Raw genomic sequence first — 7,500 nt, 5'->3', positions numbered from 1 at the left:
TACAGCATGAAGGAAATTTCACGTGTAAGGTCTTGACCTCGTAATTCCATTTCGAACATCTGGCATTTTTTTTTTTTTTTTTTTTTTTTTTTTTTTTTTTTTTTTTTTTTTATACGAACTTCTGAACCGGTGATATTTGGTTGTTATCAACTAAACATCAGCATACCAATATTAGTTTAAGAACTTTAGCGTTTGTATATTTTCCCATGAAACATATACTAACGAACAATAATTACATTCTCTCGTGAATGCAATTATCGTTCGTTAGGAAATAACAGAATATGTCCGTAGAAATCACAAAAGAAGCGGGGTAAGGAAAAGAAAACGATGGGTTGATGAAATAAGAAAAGTTTGGGGATGGGAAGCCGTACAGAAAGACGGTAAACAGACGCAAGTGGGAAAGACATGTCTGAGACCTTTGTTCTGCACTGGACTAGTAATAGCTGATGAATAATAACGTACGAACTGTTTCCATACGTACTTTGGCCCTAGAATACAGGTATTGTTTGGGATCAAAAAAAAAAAAAAAAAAAAAAAAAAAAAAAAAAAAAAAAAAAAAAAAAAAAATTCATTTAATGTCTCACTTGTACTTGCGGTATTGGAATCAGATATAAAGGAAAAAAGAGACGTGTTCTTTTGGTATGGGATCAGATTTAAAGGAACAGAGAAACGTGTGCTTTTGGTATGGGATCAGATTTAAGTGAACAGAGAAACGTGTGCTTTTGGTATGGGGATCAGATTTAAAGGAACAGAGAAACGTGTGCTTTTGGTATGGGGATCAGATTTAAAGGAACAGAGAAACGTGTGCTTTTGGTATGGGATCATATTTAAAGGAACACAGAAACGTGTGCTTTTGGTATGGGGATCAGATCTAAAGGAACACAGAAACGTGTGCTTTTGGTATGGGGATCAGATTTAAAGGAACACAGAAACGTGTGCTTTTGGTATTGAGATTAGATTTAAAGGAACAAAGAAACGTGTGCTTTTGGTATGGGGATCAGATTTAAAGGAACAGAGAAACGTGTGCTTTTGGTATTGAGATCAGATTTAAAGGAACAAAGAAACGTGTGCTTTTGGTATTGCGATCAGATTTAAAGGAACAAAGAAACGTGTGCTTTTGGTATGGGGATCAGATTTAAAGGAACACAGAAACGTGTGCTTTTGGTATTGAGATCAGATTTAAAGGAACAAAGAAACGTGTGCTTTTGGTATGGGGATCAGATTTAAAGGAACAGAGAAACGTGTGCTTTTGGTATTGAGATCAGATTTAAAGGAACAAAGAAACGTGTGCTTTTGGTATGGGGATCAGATTTAAAGGAACACAGAAACGTGTGCTTTTGGTATTGCGATCAGATTTAAAGGAACACAGAAACGTGTGCTTTTGGTATGGGGATCAGATTTAAAGGAACAGAGAAACGTGTGCTTTTGGTATGGGATCATATTTAAAGGAACAAAGAAACGTGTGCTTTTGGTATGGGGATCAGATTTAAAGGAACAGAGAAACGTGTGCTTTTGGTATGGGGATCAGATTTAAAGGAACAGAGAAACGTGTGCTTTTGGTATTGAGATCAGATTTAAAGGAACAAAGAAACGTGTGCTTTTGGTATGGGGATCAGATTTAAAGGAACAGAGAAACGTGTGCTTTTGGTATTGAGATCAGATTTAAAGGAACAAAGAAACGTGTGCTTTTGGTATGGGGATCAGATTTAAAGGAACAGAGAAACGTGTGCTTTTGGTATTGCGATCAGATTTAAAGGAACACAGAAACGTGTGCTTTTGGTATTGAGATCAGATTTAAAGGAACAAAGAAACGTGCGCTTTTGGTATTGGGATTTGTTGTTTGGGATCAGATTTAAAGGAACAAAGAAACGTGTGCTTTCGGTATTGGGATCTGTTGTTTGGGACCAGATTTAAAGGAACAAAGAAACGTGTGCTTTCGGTATAGGGATTTGTTGTTTGGGACCAGATTTAAAGGAGCAAAGAAACGTGTGCTTTCGGTACTGAGATTTGTTGTTTGGGATCAGATTTAAAGAAACAAAGAAACGTGTGCTTTCGGTACTGAGATATGTCACGAACCGTACTAGCGATAAAAAAGGAACAACACTTTATCTCCCTGAGGAAGGTCGCTTTCGTTGTTAGCATGGCGTTGAACTCGTTAATTCGTGTCAGCGCTGATCCCGCTAATCCAACGCTAATCTCTCTGTCTTTGCTATTGCGTCTCGGTGGAATCTGTATTCTCCTATGTCACTCTCTTTTTAACGTTTCGGACTAGGCAATTTCACCACAGCAGACTACCTTAGAATATTTGCTGATTTCTGAATTGTAGCTGGGTTATGGTTCCCTTATCAATCATCAATATCTGCCCTATACAATAAAGAACTTTAATTATAGTCAGTCAGTCAGTCTCTCTCTCTCTCTCTCTCTCTCTCTCTCTCTCTCTCTCTCTCTCTCTCTCTCTCTCTCATATATATATATATATATATATATATATATATATATATATATATGTTTGTATGTTGTATATACGTATGTATAAATATATACATATGTGTATATACACGCATTTATATATACACTATATATACACGTATTTATATATATATATACATAGGTATTTATATACATATGTGTATATATACACTATATATACATATATACGTATCTATATATACACATGTATATATACATATATACACGTATTTATATACATACGTATCTATATATACACACATGTATAAATATATATATATACACGTATTTATATATGTATATATACATATATGCGAATCTATATATACACACGTATATATGTATATATATATACATATATACGTATCTATTTATACACACATATATATATATACATATACACGTATTTATATATGCATATACTGTATATACGTATCTATATATACACTCATGTATATATACACGTATTTATATATGTATATATACATATATACGTATATATATATACATATATACGTATATATATATACACACATGCATATATATATATATATATATATATATATATATATATATATATATATATATATATATATATATATATATATATATATACACCCGCATTACCTGTGTCAGTAGGCATATAAATTTAGTCTATATAGCATCTGCTTAGTAGGAACTATGCCTTGAGAACAAAGTCACAAGAGGAAATTCATTTTGGGAAAACTGTTTTGCATAGGAGTCAATTCAAAAAGAAAATAAACTTAAGCCACTTGTCTATTGATGGGGATAAGAGTTAATTTCAACTCTACTGTTCATATTAATGACAATAGCAAATTTGTAATTAGAATGGTTTTGACACCAATACTCGTAAACAAAATTTACTTGTAAATGCTGCATCACAAACTTAAAAGTTTTGTGCAAGAGGACCGTCGAAAGAAAACTTGTAGAAAGTAAAACAAAACTAATAAAAAAATGAAACCTGATGATAAACATATGACAATATCAATATTTTTCCACCAACATGCCGAGTTTAACAAGCTTTTTTTCGTGCAAATCCTAAGTTTAACAGTCTATTTTTTTTTTCTTTTTAAATAGGGGTAGTGACTCCAACAACGCCGCCCCCCTCCACCCCCAACCCTCTTGGATCCGGTAGTGAGCTCCCTCCTAATATAGTTATTTCTTCTCTATCGTTTAAACACATTTTACAAAAGCATTAAATAGAATATATTGCGATCTATAAGTACTATAATTAATGTTATTTTAAATAGGTATGAGGTTAAACGCTTACTGCTATACGAAGAGTTCATTCCTTACAATATACAGTAGAACAGCCTTTAAAACTATCTGCATCGTTGAACAAGACGCAAATTTTTAAAATGCAGCTCAATTTTTCCGATAGTATAAAATCTTATTAGAAATAATTTATCAAATTTCCACTAGAAAATGACAAGCCACATCAGTATTGAGAGCCTGATAATTCCTGAACTGCCAAAGTAACTGCCATATAACTCGTTTCATATCTGCAGCAGTTAACTCCATAAACGCTACTATGGGAAATACTATTTTCTGTATCCTAAAAGAAATTCCTTCATATATAAGAATTTAAATCATGGAAGGCGGTTTCAAAGTAATCTTTACTACCAAGTTCCAAGACTGACATACTTAATAAGGTTTAATCTTTTATTCATTCTAAACCATCGAGAATTTTTTTTTTTATATTTAAAATTCAGTTAGACTAGAAACATTTGAAAGCAAAAATGAACCGTATTTCATTAAAATTGTTACTACACATTTCTGGACATCATACATGGTAAAAGGTTTTTAGTTCAAATTAAAATTCCAATTGCTATACCGATTTGAATCAGTTATAGTCTTCTTTCACTGGCTTCTAATGATCAAAGAAAAAAAAAAAAAAAAAAAAAAAAAAAAAAAAAAAAAAAAAAAAAAAAAAAAGTTTCTGTATTTAGATCTTTTACTCCAGAGTTCAAGAAAAACTTTGCTCAATTCAAGAATAACCTTTTAATAGCGAAGCTACATTTGAACTCACAACCTAACAATGTTGATGAATACTTCAGTTGTTCCTGTACAAATTTTCCCTTATGCCAATATGACCATTAAACTTAAAACTTAATTTAATTAAATTGTGTAACCTGCATTTGAAATACAAAATTTTACAGAAAAAGCTGTAACCTCATGACAGTCTGAAGTCTGACCAATCTCATACCAACAGCGATTAACTATAGGTTTCAGCCAACACTAATAGTATATTACTTTAACTATGCTTAGAAGGATGTTACTAAAATATACCAAACTTCGATCGCTAGGTATTTGCAAGAGTACTGCCGCCTCATACATTGTTTGATGCGAACTATTTACAGTTGCAAGTTCTTTAAGTTCGTATAATTGTTGCAAGTACTTCATTAAGTATAATAAAAAAAAAGTTAAACTAAATAATTAAACTATAAATTAAGCTATATAAAATTTGATTAAAAGAAATATAGTTCTGCTTTCAGAGAAGAGCCCATCAACTTTATTGAAAAGGCCATAAAGTTTTATTTAAAAAAAAAGTTTCCATGAAAGTATCTAGTTTTTGTTTTCATATACCTATTTTCAAGGTAACCATGCGGTTTCCCTTCCTACAAAGCCAAGTCACCTTTTAAAAAATGTTTAGGTTGAAGGAAAATTACGGAGCCAAGTCACCTTATTTGAAACTGGTTTAGTTAAAGAAAAATTGATAAATCCAATTGGTTAAAATCTATTTCAAACCTTAAAACCAAAAATTGCATATCCTTACATTTTCAACAATGTTAAACAGCTTTAACATATTCAGCAACAGCTTAAAGATAAAGCAAACAGGATAACCACAAAGTAGATTTTCTATAAATAAAACAGGAAAAATATGTTAGGAGTCAAATATAAATGTTGGTTTTCTTTTACTGAAGAACATTCAATAAAATAATCACTCCAAACAACTATTGACCAAGTACACCAACAGTTACAATTTTCTTCAATGGGCTAACTTACTGGAATTTAACTGCTAGGATTGCCCCAATATGATTCTAGCAGTCTTTTTTTTTTTTTTTTTTTTTTTTTTTTTTGGCAAAGTAATTAATAATAAAATCGCTAGCGTTAATTGCCATTATCAATAAAGGAATTCCACCATAAAATAAGCAAATTTCTTCTTCGTTATAACTTACCAGCAAACTATTTACAGGTATGCAGAACAATCCTAACTCAAGTCTTCTAGTGCAAACTGGATTTTCGAAGACCCAAATGGAAATTTTAATCAAAGTTATCCCAGATTCCGCAGGGTTTCCAGTAATAAACTCGGAACATTTTAACAGGAATTCTTGTATATAGAAAATCCTGACAGGATTTAAATGTAATCTTCAACCAAACCAAACTGTCATTTCCATATTCTTAAAAGTATTTGTAGAAGATCTTTAAACGATTTTCCGCAAATCTTCAATCAACTCCAACCGCCATACTTAAAAGTTTGAAAGTGTTCATCTAATTTAGTTGTCAAATTATTTCATCCTGAAGTCGAGCCATCCAATCTGAAAAGTGTCAAGTATCAGAAGAGGGCCTTGTGAAAGTTAGGAATCCCTACATAAAGGACTTTTGATATCTAAAGCCTGTAATATTAACTACCAGAAAAAGTAAAGTTTACAATAAATTTCACAATTTCATACATACAAAGACCATATACTTTACACTTAAAACGTTCATATTGAAATATGGAATAATTAGAATTTAGTATGAAAATACCATTATAGTTAAGAAACTATTTAAACTAATTATCTAAAATATTGAATAATTAGAATTTAATAAAAAATACCATTACTTTAGAGTTACTTTAAATGTGATACCAGGCTTTAAGTAAACTGCAAAACTTAAATAAAGTACGAAAAAGTCGAAACACTCACCGAAACTTAAATCTAAAGGGTTAAGCAAGCCTCCCTATAGCGCACGGTAGACCTTTATTTTAAGGTCTACCGTGCACTATAGGGAACGTCCTCCCACAAATTGGGGGCGCCGCCCCCAACCGGGGAGGACTGGCTTGCTTAGGATTGATTTAACAAAAAAATGAAAGTTATGCTCACCTTTTAATTCAGAGTGAAAAATACTTCACCAAATTCCAGCGTTGTCACCAGTAAGTCACTTTGGGTATTTAGCGAAATGTGTCTGTATGCAAGGACAACACGGTTAACATCAGCTCCAACAGAGATTTGCATCCAGATTATGAGCTTGAAGGACACGGGTATTCTTGTGATAAAGGACTTATTTCCTGAAAATACAAATAAACGGGGAGATTTAAACAAAGTGTACAGAGAAATAAGAAATAGGTAGCACGATATAAAAATATAGAAATAATTAGGTACGTTAAAATTTATGAAATAACGATAAGAGTATTTAGAAATTTATTAATAACATACATGGGTTATGTTGAAACAAACAAATTTATTGGGTACAGAAATAACTTACATATATCAATAGATCTACATTAAACAACAAATGACATCAAAGAGTTAGAAACTTAAATATTGGAAAGTCAACTAAAAGAATTTCTTAACTTACCTATACGAACGGCGACGAAGCTGAACGAACCACGAGTTATCTTGTCTAACGGTCACCACCAATCACCCAACTGTCCATGGTACCGGCAAGACAGCCCGAGAAAGCTTTGCTACGCCCAGCCAAGGACTCTAAACAGAGAGAAGCAGGACTTATAACATCGTGACTATCCCTTCCTTGGTTCATTTCTTGAAAGACAACTTTATGGCGGGGAAGAATAAGAGCTATTATTGAAGACCCATCGACTTACTTCTTATAATTACTATGCGATCGCTTTGCCGATAGTTCAGCTATATTAGTAGCCGCTTCGGTTGGGGAGTTGTTAAATGTAAACAAATCTCTCTCTCTCTCTCTCTCTCTCTCTCTCTCTCTCTCTCTCTCTCTCTCTCTCGTGTGTGTGTAAATTACATGGGTTTTGGGCGAAGTCCCCATAAATTAACAATTAATATGTTA

General features: G+C 32.5%; 1 long non-coding RNA gene across 1 annotated transcript; it reads right to left on the bottom strand.

Annotated features, from left to right (window-relative positions):
- Nucleotides 1-5,390: 5,390 nt before the first annotated feature.
- On the bottom strand, nucleotides 5,391-7,126 carry LOC137649784 (uncharacterized). The gene is made up of 3 exons (XR_011045863.1): nucleotides 7,051-7,126; nucleotides 6,576-6,760; nucleotides 5,391-6,029 (listed from the first exon to the last, which is right to left on the bottom strand). It is a non-coding gene; the product is annotated as an uncharacterized lncRNA (long non-coding RNA).
- Between the last annotated feature and the right edge of the window lie 374 nt (nucleotides 7,127-7,500).

The sequence above is a fragment of the Palaemon carinicauda genome, chromosome 11 (assembly GCF_036898095.1).
Source record: "Palaemon carinicauda isolate YSFRI2023 chromosome 11, ASM3689809v2, whole genome shotgun sequence".
Taxonomy (NCBI): Eukaryota; Metazoa; Arthropoda; class Malacostraca; order Decapoda; family Palaemonidae; genus Palaemon; species Palaemon carinicauda.
The sequence above is the reverse complement of the archived record's forward strand: the minus strand, read 5'-3'. Positions and strand labels throughout refer to the sequence as shown.